Here is a 14,963-nt window from a genome sequence, read left to right on the forward strand (position 1 = left end):
TTTGGTTCTTGGATATTTGTCTTGTGCTCTAGAAGTAAGGCACAAAGTGCCTACGGATAATTAAGATGGGAACCATCACATTCAGGTGAATTATGGCAATGTGTTTATTTGCCCAGATCAAATTATAAGGCAGCTCTAGGAAGTAAACTTTGCAAGTATGTTCTAATTTTAGTGTAATCAGTCTGAGTGAGCTTTCCATGGGCAGGAATCACCTGAAAGAAAAGTAGGGTTAGACACAAGCAAGGTAGGGAAGATTTGTGAGGCCAGATAGAAGCAGATCCTTTACACACAACAGATCCATTCACTAAGTTTGTAAAATGGATCCACAGTGCTCTGTTAAATCAGAGATTTCAGTGGAAGTGAACCCACCATATTTACAAATCACAAAGTTGCTTTAAATGCCATTTTGAAAAACCTTGAAGACCCTGAGATCTGAATGACATTACTTATGTAACATTAAAGCATCTTTTGTTAATCCCACTTCTTGCACAATAGATCCGAAGAGAGATGTTTGAGCACTTTTCCTATCTGCCTGGAAGATTCCTCAAGCAAATTTGCTAAGTGGCATAGCTGTTGACAGAGGGGTTGTGGTTAGTTGTTGGTGGTGTTGTGGTTGTGTTTGGGGTTTTGTTGTTTTTTTTGTTTGTTTTTATTTATTTATTTAATGTCCAACAGGACAGTGGCCATGGACAAATCCTTGTTTTGTGTCCTAGTTCCCTATCCAATAATGGGCAAAATACTACTCTCTTTCTTTACAAAGCACTTTGGCTTTTTTAATAGAAACTAGCATTTGAGCTAGACAATGACATTTCTTAATAGTCAGGGTAGAATTAAAAGGTGAGAAAATTGCAGAGGATACAGGAACCTCTAGATGTTATCTCGTCTTCACCACCCACTACTGCCAAGCCACATCCCCATCAGCTTTTCAACACTTGTCTCTGGTTATGTGATAAGAGAACACGCTGTCCTGTCCTATCCTATCCTATCCTATCCTATCCTATCCTATCCTATCCTATCCCATCCCATCCCATCTTACCCTATCCCATCCTATCCTATCCTACCCTATCCTATTCTACCCAACCCTATCCCATCCCATCCTATCCTACCCTACCCTACCCTACCCTATCCTACCTTATCCCATCCCATTCAATCCTATCCTATCCTACCCTATCCTATCTTATGCCATTCTACCCTACCCTACCCTACCCTATCCTATCTTATCCCATCCTATCCTACCCTACCCTTTCCCATCCTATCCTATCCTATCCTATCCTATCCTATCCTATCCTACCCTACCCTACCCTACCCTATCCTACCTTACCCTTCCTTATCCCACCCCATTCTATCCTATCCTATCCTATCCTATCCTATCCTATCCTATCCTATCGTATCCATCCTCTCCTATCCTACCCTATCCTATCCAGTCCCATCCCATCCCATCCTATCCTATCCCTCATTGATGCTGTTGCTACTGCTTCTGTCCAAACGGTCTACCTAGATTTGAAGTAGGATCTTGGTAGTAGGAGCTTCGTGGTACATGTCTAATACATATAATGTACTAACCACATGTATTTTAATATGTTTAATACAACCCCCTTCCAGAATTAAAACTCCTGTTGAGCTTGGCACATAATGAGTAATTTTCTGGTGGAACAGGCTGAATCCTTTTTAAAATTAGGGTAATGATGAAGGTGAATTTTTTGCATCTTTGTATAAGAAGTTTGATCTTTCGGTAAGTTTTATCAGTTAGACTGTGCTGAAACACACTGTTGATGGAAAATTTTGTTTCAAAGCTTGCATGGTTTTTGAACTATTGGGGTTTTATTTAGAATTTATCCAGTATAAATCAAAATCAGGTTGTTAAAATGAAAGTAGTATTAGAAATTGCACAATGTTTTTAACAACTGGTGGGATAGTCACCGCAGTTATTTAGCCAAGTACACTTCCCCTGGAAATCTGGTTCAACCACTTGTGATGAGACAAAACACATGGGAGAGAACGGGGTGATTTTAGCAGAATATTCTCTTTCATGCTAATGCAAATACAGAATAACTTTCTTACTAGATTTGAACTGGGACAAATAAGCGTGAGCCTCTGAAATCCAGCACCAAGAACACACAGGAGGGTAGCTCTGGACTGCTTCCCAGTTGCCTACAGCAGCGTTTCTCATTTTTCTTCGGGTGGCAATCCATTATTAAAACATAAACAATATAAGCATGATTGCTGTGCATTTACTATGAGAGTAAAAACGTATTCATGATAGCAGCGATAAGTTTGTGTAATCAGACAGTATGCTTGGCCAGACAATATGAAATTCCCACAGACAGTGGTGTTTTGAGCCTATGGGAATGATTTTTTTTTTTAATCCAGACTCTTTAATGTTTTTTTAAGGCTGGGATAGTATAAAAGTAGGGAAGTGTGACCAGCAGAGCTGGGAGAAATCTGGCAAAACAGCTACAGCCCCATGGAAGGGCCCACATGGTGATCAGTACCACTGATCCAGGGCAGTGAAGAGTGAGTCCTGGAGCTCAGTGTAAAGACCTGAATGAGGTCTTGCAGTGGGACATGGACCACACACAACTGAAGATCCCCTTATTACATGGCAATCTAAAGTCTGACTCCTGTTGAGTGTAGCAGCTACAGCTTACTGAAAAACAACATTATTTGGTGGCAGGACCTTTCTTCTTTATCATTCTGTTCATACAATACTGTATTCAAATTCCTTTCACTGCCAGGAAGCTTTCTGGGCCCACTGCTGACAGCAGTAGTAAAATCAGCTTGAACATTTATAGATCTGAACATCTGTAAATATTCGTCAAGGTTTGTAACAACCAGACAAAAAAAAAACCAGCCCCAAAAGACCCAAAACTTACAGACTTCCATATGCCCTTCTGCAGACAGTCTAGCAGCTATGAGGGTTTATGCCTAACTGACATTTGCAGGGCTCCCATGATCCCTTTGTGTGGTGATGGACAAGGTCTAGATGGAGACAACTGTAGAACTCTAAGGCTTCAAGTCTTTAACATCCGTACAACAAATGTGCAACATCTGTTGTCTCATGGAGAGTATTTGTTTCTTTAAGAAAATCCTTAGTTTATTGGGGTCTTAGCATAGGGTAATGCTCACGTGGGAAATCAGATATCTTGGATGGGATGTTTGGCTCAATATCTGCATGGGAAATGGAGTTGCTATTGTGAGGGTCTCTGCAATAGTGTCTTCTGCTGGATGGGGTGGGAGTTCCTGAACCACCATTCTGCTCACTTCCTATAATCCAGCTGGGTTGAGTCCTATATGACTACATGCATAGATTATTTTAAACTATGAGAAACACATCCCCTACTTAGCTTTACTATGTGCAGAAGCCTGTTCTACATGACCATTTCTGCATCTGCAGGAACAATTTCTACTGAGTAATTAGAAGCAACTTATCAATGTGTAAGTTTGTCAGTTCTGCAGTAGGTGCTGCCTGGGAGGGGGCCCAGCGTGGCCAGATTCTCAATGCTAACACATCCACACACCAAACAGTGTCTATAAAGTGATCCAAGCACAGCAGGATCTGCCAGGGAGAACCTCTGGGACCGCACAGAATTCCTGCATGGACTGCCACCTAATTCCTTCTGCATATATTGGGCAAAGGCTTTGCTGTGAGGGTGTTGAGGAGCTCAGGCAATCACTTTCTTTCAGATCAGTCCCTTGTGTCATCTCCACAGAGACTGGCTGGGAGCTCTGGGACCACCAGGGAACATTTGTAGCTGGTTCTAGTTCAGGTTTCAAGCTGGTCTCAAGCTGTGAATTTAATCTGTGCCCTGGTCACTCTACCGCTTTTGGATTCTGTTTCAAATCCAGCTTTGGATGCTGTGAACTGCCATTGCGTTTGTGCTCAGTGCATTGACATGTTTGGGTAAAATGTGTCAGCTTTTGAGAGTCACTGATTGGGAAACACAGAGAATTCATGCTTCTCTTCTCATCCTTGGAATTATCCTCAGAAGGTTTTCCCCAGTGGAATAATTAAATTCAAGGTTCGTATTCATTTTCTTGAAATACTACTCTGGCTTCCTAGGAAGCTTTGAAAGGAACACCATTGTCCAACAGATGGGTGCAGCAGAAGGGAATGTAAGACCATAAATAAAGCAAATCCCCTTTTCTGCTTTCCTAGCCCATAACACATCATTTTCTCCCACACATTTTGCAGACAACAAGTTTCCCTGTGTTGCCCATGATCACCTTATTTCAAAAGTCACCCATGTGGTGAGATACGAACTAGATGAATGAATGATAAGGAGAGGGGGAAATTAAAGTGTCAGTGATCCTGGCCTGAAGTAACTGGCAGCCAGTTACTAGTAGTTTATCTCAGGGATTGATAGTGAGGCCAATTCTGTTTAATGTCTTCATTTATGGGAGGATGGGATAAAGTGCACTCTCAGTGAGTTTGTGGGTAGGTAGTCGATACCCTGGAGCACAGGGCTGCTGTTCAGATGGACCTGGACAGGCTGGAGAGATAAGCGACAGCTACCCATGATCTTCAGCGAATGTCAATGCAGATTCCTGCAACTAGACTAGAATAGCTGATCGCACCAGTACAGGCAGGGACTGACTGAATAGGAACCAGCTTTGTGAAAAAGAAAAACCCTGGGTATTTGCTTGAACATTGTGTCTTTACAGTAATGATATACTGGGCTGTATTACCAAAAATGTAGCTAGCAGGAGGGGGGTAATTCTTTCTCCTTTATTTAGTACATTTAAGGCTGCATCTGGAACAGTGTGACCAGTTTGGGGCTCCACAGTGCAAGAAAGACATTAACAAACCAGAGCAAGTCCCATGGATGACCACTGAGATGGTCAGGAACTGAAACACGTGTTGTAAGAATGGGGCTTGCTCAGACTGGAGGAGACTGAGGGTGTTCTTAATGTGGTTTACAGTTACTTAATAGGTGGGTTTAGAGAAGACACAGCCAGGCTCTTCTCAGGGTTCTCAGGGAAGCAACAGATTCCATTTTGAAATGAAGGAAAGTGATACAAGGATATAAGGATTCCTAAGGAGAGGAAAGATCCTACAAGAGTGGCCAGACATTAAAACAGCCACCCAAAGAGATCTCCATCCTTGTAGACACTGCAATATCAACTGGACGCAGCCCTGAGCAACCTGTGTAAACCTAACCCTGCTCTGAGCAGAAGACTGGACTAGAGACCTCCAGAGGGTCTGTGATTTTGTGACTCTGAGTTAGCCGAAGGGAAGATGGATTCAGAAAGATCTCTGCTCTCCTAACCGCATCAGTCACCTTGTTCTTCGGAGACAGCAGGTCAGTAGAGCACACTCTACTGCACGTATTAGTTGTGCCTTTCCTATTTTTAGCAAATACTGGAAAATGACTGAGTGATAGATACAATCATGTTGTATGACATCATATGTATGAGATCATCCTGACCTCAGTGCTGGGGAAGGTCATGGATCAGATGATCCTAACTGAGATCATAAAGCACATGCATGTGCAGGAAAAACGGAGGGATCAGGCCCAGTCAGCATGAAGGTCCTGCTTGACCAACCTGATCTACAATAAGGTGACTCACCTGGTTGAGGGAAAGGCTGTGGACATTGTCTATTTGGAAAGTGTCTTGACACTGTGTCCCATAGCATTCTTCAGGAGATATTGGCTGCTCACAGCCTGGATAGGTGGACTCTTCGCTGTGTTGGAAACTGGCTGGATGGCTGATCCCAAAGAGTGGTGGTAAATGGTATCACATTGATATATGGGTGACTGGTCACTAGTGGTGTCCCTCAGGTTTTAGGGCCAGTGTTGTTTAACATCTTCATTGATCTGGATGAGGGAATTGAATGCACCCTCAGTAAATTTGTGGATGACACCAACTTGGGTAGGAGTGCTGATCTGCTGAAGGATAGAAAGGCTCTGCAGAGGGATCAGGTCAGGCTGGATAGATGGGCTGAGGTCAGTTCTGTGGGGTTCAACAAGGCAAAATGATGGGTCCTGCACTGGCTACAACAGCCTCACACAACACTACAGGCTTGGGGCAGGATGGCTGGAAAGCTACTCAGCAGAAAAGGACCTGGGGGTGCTATGTGGCAGAGCTGAACATGAGCAACTTGTGGCCAGGCAGCCGAGAAGGCCAATAGCATCCTGGCTTGTATCAGCACCAGTGTGGCATCAGGGCCAGGGCAGTGGTCATCCTCCTGTACCGGGCACTGGTGAGGCTGCACCTCGAATCCTGTGTTCAGTTCTGGGCCCCTCACTACAAGAGAGATATTGAGGTGCTGGAGGGGATTCAGAGAAGGGCAACGGAGCTGGTGAAGGGTCTGGAGCACAAGTGTGATGGGGAACGGCTGAGGGACCTGGGGATGTTTAGCCTGGAGAAGAGAAGGCTCAGGGGGGACCTTATCACTCTCTATAACTACCCGAAAGGAGGTTGCAGTGAGGTGGGATCTGTCTCTTCTCTCAAGTAACAAGCAATAGGACAAGAGGTAATGGCCTCAAGTCACACCAGGGAAAGTTTACATTGTATATTAGGAAAAATTTCTTCACAGAGAGGGTGCTCAGGCATTGGAACAGGCTGCCCAGGGCAGTGCTGGAATCACCGTCCCTGGAAGTGTTCAAAAACTGTGTAGACGAGGCCCTCAGTGACATGGGTTAGTGGTGGTCTTGGCAGTACTGGGATAAGGGTTGGACTTGATGATCTTAAAGGTCTTCTCCAACCTAATTGATTCTATGATTCTATGTTGACTGTCCATTAACACCATTTAGTGACCTGGATCTAATCTGCCTCCCACTGCAGCCATTGTAAGATTCCCATCCATATAATGGGATTTGATGTGGGTCCAATGAAAACAGGAGGATTAAAAAAGCTGCAGCATTAGAGGCAAGAGTCATAGTAGCTCAGTACAGAATTTCTCCCAGCTTTCCATCACATACACACATACTCATCCACACACACTCATCCACACACACATGCAGCCTCTTTTGTGGTACTGCGGTTCTGTACTGTAAATCCTACAGTGCTAAAATTAATTAAAATGGAGATGCATGCTTACTGTCCTGGGTTCAGCAGTAGCAGTCAGTTTTTCTCCTTCTTAGTAGCTGTTGCAGCACTGTGTTTTTGACTTTCAGCCTGGGAACAAAGCTGATAACACTGATGTTTAGACTGATCAAGGACTTTGTGAGTCTCATGCTCTGCCAGGGAGGAGGAGAAGCCGGGAGGAAGCAGAGACAGGACACCTGACCCAAACTAGCCAAAGAGGTATTCCATACCACAGCACGTCATGCCCAGGATGTAGAACTGGGGGCCCGGAAGGGCTGGATCATGGCGGGGTGGGGGTGAGGTACAAGTTGGTGAGCGGTTGTATTCTCTTCCTTGTTATTTCCTTTATCATTATTACTATTAGTGGTAGCAGTAGTGATTTGTGTTATACCTTAGTTATTAAACTGTTCTTATCTCAACCTGTGGGAGCTGCATTCTTTCGATTCTCCTCCCTGTCCCTCCAGGAGCGGAGGGAAGAAAGGTGGGGGGGGAAGTAGACTGCGTGGTTCTGATTTACGGCCTGGGCTTAAACCACGACATTACTGTCAATAAGAGAATGATGCTCTGTTATTACAGATAAAACTGGTTTAAAACTGCAAAAATGCTATGGGAACACAGAAAGGTTGAGGCTATAAAAGAAATGATCAAAGAATACTGGTTTCAGCAACCTGTGTTGTTTCGTGATACTCATAATTCAGCACAGAGTGTAGCTAGTCAAGTGTGATTAACTTCTTCTTGGATCTGACATCTTACTCTCTTTCGTAGCAAGAACGAAGTACACAATGTTCACAGGAGAAAACTGATCAATGGAAGCGTGCCATTACCTGAAAAAATATGTTCTTTTGATTCTCTTCTTCTGCTGAACAAGTGTCTTTTGTTCCTTGAGTAGAAAAGCAACACAGAGGGCTTTGCACAGAATAACGTAAAGAAGAAATAGGCCTTATATAACATTTTTGGCAGGAAAAGGACAATTTGAGGAGGGGTTTCGTTAGTGTTCAAATCCCTAGAAGCTCAGTTGGGTGGAAGGGAAGAGCAGTGAATACAAACAATCAGACGTTTGTTGGGTAATGTGGGACATACGAGCATATGAGAGACTGCTCTTCCATTCAGACAGTGCAGTAAAATAAACAGAGTGTAACAGCGAAAGATGAATGGGAAGTTAATTCTATTCTCATTTACAATATTTCAATGGCAATATTTTCTGAACAATGGTTCCTATTGAAGCTACAAGTGCTTGCACATTGTGCTTGCTACTTGCTGAACAGACATGACACTATTCCAGCAGCTGTATTCTCTAATTGGGAAAGGGAAGTTTCCAAAAGAGATGAAAGGCTGTATCTCATCCGTGCTGAAACTGTTTGGAACCCAATTCATTTTGGTGCCTCATTTCCCCCCACACACCTTTTTTTTATTCTTAATATGGATCTCTGGGCAGATTCATTCTCTCAAGTGGCAGAGCAACTGGAGCACAAACCTTAACCACTTCAAGTCTGGTACTTCAGTATTTTATCACAGGGTAGTGCTTATTGGAGTAACAAAATAAATAGTAGTTTTGTCTACATTAAAAGGAGTTTGCTGTTCTGAGCAGCCATTTAGATATACATCTCCTTCACCTCCATAAACTGTGTCTCCACTAAGAGGATTTGTGTGTCTGCTTGGTTCGCCTCAACTAGCAAACTTATGCTGGTGCATGCAAAGTCCCTGCACACTTTCTTATTCTAAGAAAGCAGTTAGCTATGATAAAATATATGGGAATTAAGGGGTTGGAGGAGAGAAAAAGCCAAAAAAACCCCCAGAAATTCAATTTCCAGTGAAATACCTTCTTACTTCTGTTATTAACGGAATTTCTATACACAGATGTGCCGTTTAGGGATATGAATTCTTTATACTCTCAAACAACATAACCCTGCCAGCAAAAACTTGAGCTGTAGAGAAGACAAACCTCTGTCCTGGACTCTCAGCCAAGTTTAACACCATCTGTCTGGCTTGAAGACCATTTTTTACACCATTTGGCTACAAAAGCAGATCTACATTAATGCTGTGGATCCTGCATGTTTGCTTGCTAGCCATCTGTACACAAAGCTGCCTGATGTTCCCAACATGTTGTGCTAGAACTGGCCCCCTCCCTGGCTGCAGGGACGGCAGGCTGCTGTAAGTAAGCCCAAGTGCTGACTGACATCTGGAGAAAGTCTAGGTCATTTCTAGTTTGGGATCTAAAATTCACCAAGCACAGCTCCAGCTTCTTACCTCATGCCTTTGTTTTGATGCAGCCCAGGCCTTGATTTTGAAAACATTGCCTCTAATTTCTTGGGTCCCCAAGGGCTTACACAGGCTCCCTGGAATTCAGTCCCATCCCGGGACCGATGACTGGTGGTTTAACCCTTGAGGGACACAGCAGGGAAGGGCAGGAAGGTTTAGAAAGGATTTTATTAACTATAGAAACACTGTTCTTGCATTGTGTCAAATCAATCGCAATCCTCCCACCATCCCTTCCACTTGGTCAGAAACATTTCTTCTGTCTCTCGAAAATTGTGCTTGTTTTGATAGTCTGTACCTTGCTCAGAATAACACCTTGTCTTTTAATCCCTCCTTTAGCAGTGGCCACTTGCATAGCTCCTCTGTAAGAAGGCCATAGCAATAACAGAATGGGGAGTAAGGCTCCAGGAGGCATGTCGTGTTGCCATAGATGAAAACCTGAAAATTAAGAGGAATAATTGTCATTTTCCACCTTCACTGTGACTTTGTCATCATCTTTCGTCAGTAATATTTTTTACACTGCCTTAGATTTCCAACACAATGAACAGCGGATTCTCACACCAAGCGGGGGATTAGTCACAGAGATTATTATTATCTCTGAACTAGATTGAAAAAAATGATTTTGTAGTGAGAGGACACCTCCACAAACAAAAAAGATATTGCTTTGATTCAGAGAGGTCTGAGACTCTGGACTAGTAATTTAATTTCCGTGCTTCGATTTCTCCATCTTATTGAAACAGGAGCACCGATATTCATCTGCTGTAGAAAAACATGCTGATGAGGATGAGCAAGAGAGAGCAGGGCTTTTACAGCGGGAAGCACAAGCACAGAAGTGAAATTAAATGTAGGAGATGAAGAAAAATGGCAGGTGCAGGAAGGCTGGAGCAGCTCGTGGAGGTCTGTGCAGCAAACCATCTGTGGAGGCAGGACCACGAAGTAAGAGCTGCCAGATGCTGCTCCTATGGCAAACAGCTTCTGGGTGGAACCATGGGCTTTGTAGGTCCTCAGGAGAATGAAAGTACAGGGCTTTTTTTCCTGGGTATGTTATTTTCTGCTAATTATTACAGATCATGACCAGCCAAGCATCACAAACCTGGGCTGCGGGGCTGTTGATGCTTTGCAGTGGTGGGTGCCATGATTAGCAAAATGCTTTTTAGTGAAGTGCAAGGAATATCACTGGTTGACCTTTTGGTTGAGGCATCTGTCCCAGACTACTCCTTAAGTTAGGCAAAAGACAGTCTCATGCTTCTTGTTCCCTTTTTCTTATTTTTTTCAGGCCAGAAAATCCTGCAGCCTCCGAGTCACTAAAAACATTTCATTAAACACTTTGAAGGAGTCGTTTTTTGCATTATTAAAAAAGAACCAGGAAAGGCTCTAACTTTTACAGGGAGTTAAAGAGTGGGGAAAGACAGACTGAAAGTTGGGATAGGGCAGGTTATAAGTGGTCTCCCACAAGCAGATGTCCCAAGGGATGACAGGGATACTGAGCTGGATTCAGCTGCTGTGCCTCCACAAATTCCTATTGCAACTCTAGCTCTGAGGCTCGGTTTTGTAGCTGGTGCTCTGGGTTCAGTGTTAACTCAAGGCCAACCATGTCTATGGATCCTGAAGACAGCAGCCTCTGCTTCTGCTACTTGCCATGATGAAATTTTTTGGTGAAACTTCCCTTTGCCTGTTTGTATTTTTGCTTTTTTCCTTTTTTTTTTCCTTTCCATTTCAGATTAGCATCCATTCTTTGGTTCAGTCATGTGCCCTTTTCTCCCTCTCTAAAATAATTAAGGCATGTATATACAAATATATTTTCACTTTTTGCTCAGAAGTCAGCACTAGGATGAACTCAAGCATGCAAAAGGCAGGCATGTAAGTGCCATCCTGATTTCACATCTGAATGCATGTCTGTGCAGGGATACGAGTTTAATCACTGGCAGTTTAGTGATTTTGAAGTAGGCTATGAGAAGTCTGTCTTTGTCAGGGTTAATCGGGAGGCTCCAGGTGGCTGCTATCACTCTTGCTTTACTCTTTTCATGGCCATTTCTGAAGAGACTTTTGTGTGTGGACATGTGTGTGAGAAAGACTGCAGCTTTTGCTCACAGGCAGGACTTGTTTAGACACAGCTCTAATCCATGCTGATGACGAAATCCAACCTGTTTTGAATAGAAATAGTAACAGTTTACAGATGTTAAGTTTTCCAGTTGGGAAAGGAACTAATATCACAGGATCACAGAATGGGGTTGGGAGGGGCCTTTGGAGATCATCTAGTCCAACCCCCCTGCTAAAGCAGGTTCATCTAGAGCAGGTTGCAGAGGATCATGTCCACACAGGTTTTAAATTATCTCCAGAGAAGGAGACTCCACAAGCTCTCTGGGCAGCCTGTTCCAGTGCTCCGTCACCTTAAAGAAAAGAAACTCTTCCTCATATTCAGATTGAACTTCCAGTGTTTCTGTTTGTGCCCATTGCCCCTTCTGTGTCAGTGAGCACCACTGAGAAGAGTCTGGCCGAATCCTCTTAACACCCACCCTTGAGATATTGTTACGCATTGATAAGATCCCCTCTCAGTTGTCTCTTCTCCAGGCTAAACAGGCCCAGCTCACTCAACATTTCCTCATAAAAGAGATGCTTCAGACCCCTGCTCGTCTTTGTATACCTCCACTGGGCCCCCTCCAGTAGCTCCTTGTCTTTCTTGTACTGGGAAGACCAGAACTGGATGCAGTCTTCGGGATATGGCCTCACCAGGGCAGAGTAGAGGGGGAGGATCACCTCCCTCAACCTATTGGCAACAGTCTTTCTAATTCACCCCAGGACACCATTCGCCTTCTTGTCCATGAGGACATATGACTGGCTCACCAGGACCCCCAGGTCCTTTTCCATACAGCTGCTTTCCAGCAGGTCAACCTGTGCTGGTGCATAGGGTTATTCCTCCCCAGATGCAGGACTTGTCTTTGTTGAACTTTGTTAGGTTCCTCTCTGCCCAACTCTGTAGCACGCCCAGGTCTTGGTGAATAGTAGCACAGTTGTATTGTGTACCTTAGGTGACTGAGAGCAGAGCTTGAATGCCAGAAATAAATGTTCAGTCTGCAAGCAGCTCACAGGATTGAATGTACTCAAACAAATTCTCTTCAACAAGCTATTTGAATAGCCTTTGGTAGACAACAAATATAAACACTGCTGTCTGTCTGCAGAAATGTGTCTAAATTTCCCTGCTAATTTTTTACTGTGCGATGTTCACCAGAAGATATTCTTCTTTCATTTCTCATGTGTTCTATGAAACATGGGAAAAAAATCCCTTTTTCTCCCAAAGGCCTATACACGGCTGATAATAATTTTTCAAAGGTTTGCTCTGAACTCGTTTGAAATGTGGGTTCTTTCCAGACTTAAGAGTAGAAAAACATTAATAGGAATGAAGTGACACTAATAATGCAACATCAGTTCTTTTTTTCTTTCTCCTTTGCCTCAATATGCAAAGTCTGAGAGTTGCTGAAATATATTCAATCCTGAAGGACAAAATGGGGAGCTGGAAAAAAACGAGTGGCTGAATAGGAACATTGACAGTGGTTGTGACTTTTCCAAACTTCTTCACATCTCAGAGTTTTCACTTGCAAAGCAAAGACAAATTGTCACTGCTCCACAGTAGATCACTTCATTGATAGTGGATATGCAATTAAGCTCATACTAAAGCACTCATTACCCATCACATCTATAGCTCTTTAATTATGGGGATGGGAGATGGCAGTCAACTGTATGAGTTAATCATTAAAAATTGCCTGTCATTAATTCCTCACTGTTTGGGAACTAGAGCTTGCAGGATGAGCCTTTACTCAGCCAAAATCCCCAGTGAGGAAAACGTGGCCTTTGCCAGACACGGTCAAGTGGAAGCAAATGGGTGTTTTGCCTGAGTTAAGAAATATATGCATTTTGTCATGGTTCAGACTTTTCACTTCCCCTCAATGCTGTACAAAATCCCATCAGTCAGACTTCGCTGCTGCAGGGAGTTTTTGCAACGTGGATTTTGAAATTGTCTGAATGAGCAATAGATTATAAACCGATGGTGTGTAGCAGTTTTCTATGGGCACCACGTTCCTTCTCTGATATATCAAGCAGTAGGCCTTCCTGCTTTTCTCCCCTAGCTGGTGAAGATTCCCTCTGCACAGGAGGCATTAGCTTCGGAAAAGAGTTTGACTTTCAGCTGCTCTGCTCTGTTCTGCAGGCTGGGGAAGATGCTTCTGCTGCTTAACTGCTCCTGGGTCTTACAAACAGAATGGCAGCTTGCTGCCTAAAGGCTTGGTTAATAAATATGTATGAATTTAGTATAAATTCAAGGTTTTGTTTCTGCAATGACAAAGCTCAGTGTCAGTCAGTAGTGAAGTGCCTTCTCTTTACCACATACTCCTCACATTTTTTCTCTATACAGTCCTGCCTGATAGCTTTGTCAAAATGTAAGCCATGGGCAAAGGTTTCTGAAGAACAGGACTGGCAATTGAAATAATTTGTTCCATTTACTTAAACTAGTTTTTGAATCTTAAATTGTGAGGAATAAAAAAACCCTCAGACAATCTAAGAAAAACAGAAGCCAGGGTAAAACTAGTACATTACAACAGCAATGGTTATCCTGCAATAGTAAAAAAGAAAAACAGACCATAAAAACCTTTTAAGGTAAGATTTACTTTTTTTTTTTTTTCATTAGCATTACTCACTGATGCTTTGTTCATTGCTATTTGAATTTGTATTCTGTACTAAAAGCAGCTTTTGTGTAGTCTTGTTTCTTTCATGGAGCATCTCAGCAGAACAGAACATTTCTAATAGCAAACTTGGGAATAAATGATATCCCGACATACAGACACAACCTTATAAGAAGAAGGGAACAGCTTTCTCTGAAAAATGATGGAAGCTCAAAGAAGTTCCTGAGGTGAGAAGCAAAGTTTGCTGTACATGAAAGAGCTCAGCATTTTAAGGTGCTTAAGTGCTCCGGCCCAGCAAAAGAGTCCAGCATTTATTGGGCTATCAGTTCTGGAGGAGCTGTGATGCCAGTTAGATTGATGCTCTGCCTGAGGCTGAACTGAGCTTGGGTGTGTTTTGTGGTGGCGTATACAAAGGCAGGGAACTGGACATGTGAACTGAGGCTTTACATCACTTGTAGTTTTTACATTTCATGAACTTACTGTCATGCCTCATTTCACATAAAATCACTGTCCTGAGTAGCCTGTTGGGCTGTAGCTGGAGCATCCATCCTAGGAGGACTGAGCTGTTTTCTCCTCTAATACTACAGAGGCTTGTAATTTTGCCTGTTGGACTTGCTCAGGAGGTCAGGGTAATTCAACCTGAGCTACTGCACATGCCAAACCACAGGTTTAGGTATTAAAATGATTGCCTGACTTGATGTAGCTCTGGCTCAAACCTGTAAGGGCTGCAATTAATGCTGAGAGGGTGGAGGGTGGCAGAGGGAGGTGGCAGGACTGCTTCCACAGTTCAACCACCCTGAAGAGACCACCCGAATTAATAGGTTTTTCATACCTTTGGCAGGACTGGAGTGTGATCGTTATTTTCTAAGGCAGGGAAACTGCTGAGAAAACACAGCATGGGAACACATGGTAGTATTGCTGCAGATAAGGATGGTGTGGTTATTAATCCCTTTCTAACACATGACAAGGCCGTAATTACCTATTTTGAGGCAAACAGCAGAC

This window comes from Psittacula echo (assembly GCF_963264785.1).
Source record: "Psittacula echo genome assembly, chromosome: 2".
NCBI lineage: Eukaryota > Metazoa > Chordata > Aves > Psittaciformes > Psittacidae > Psittacula > Psittacula echo.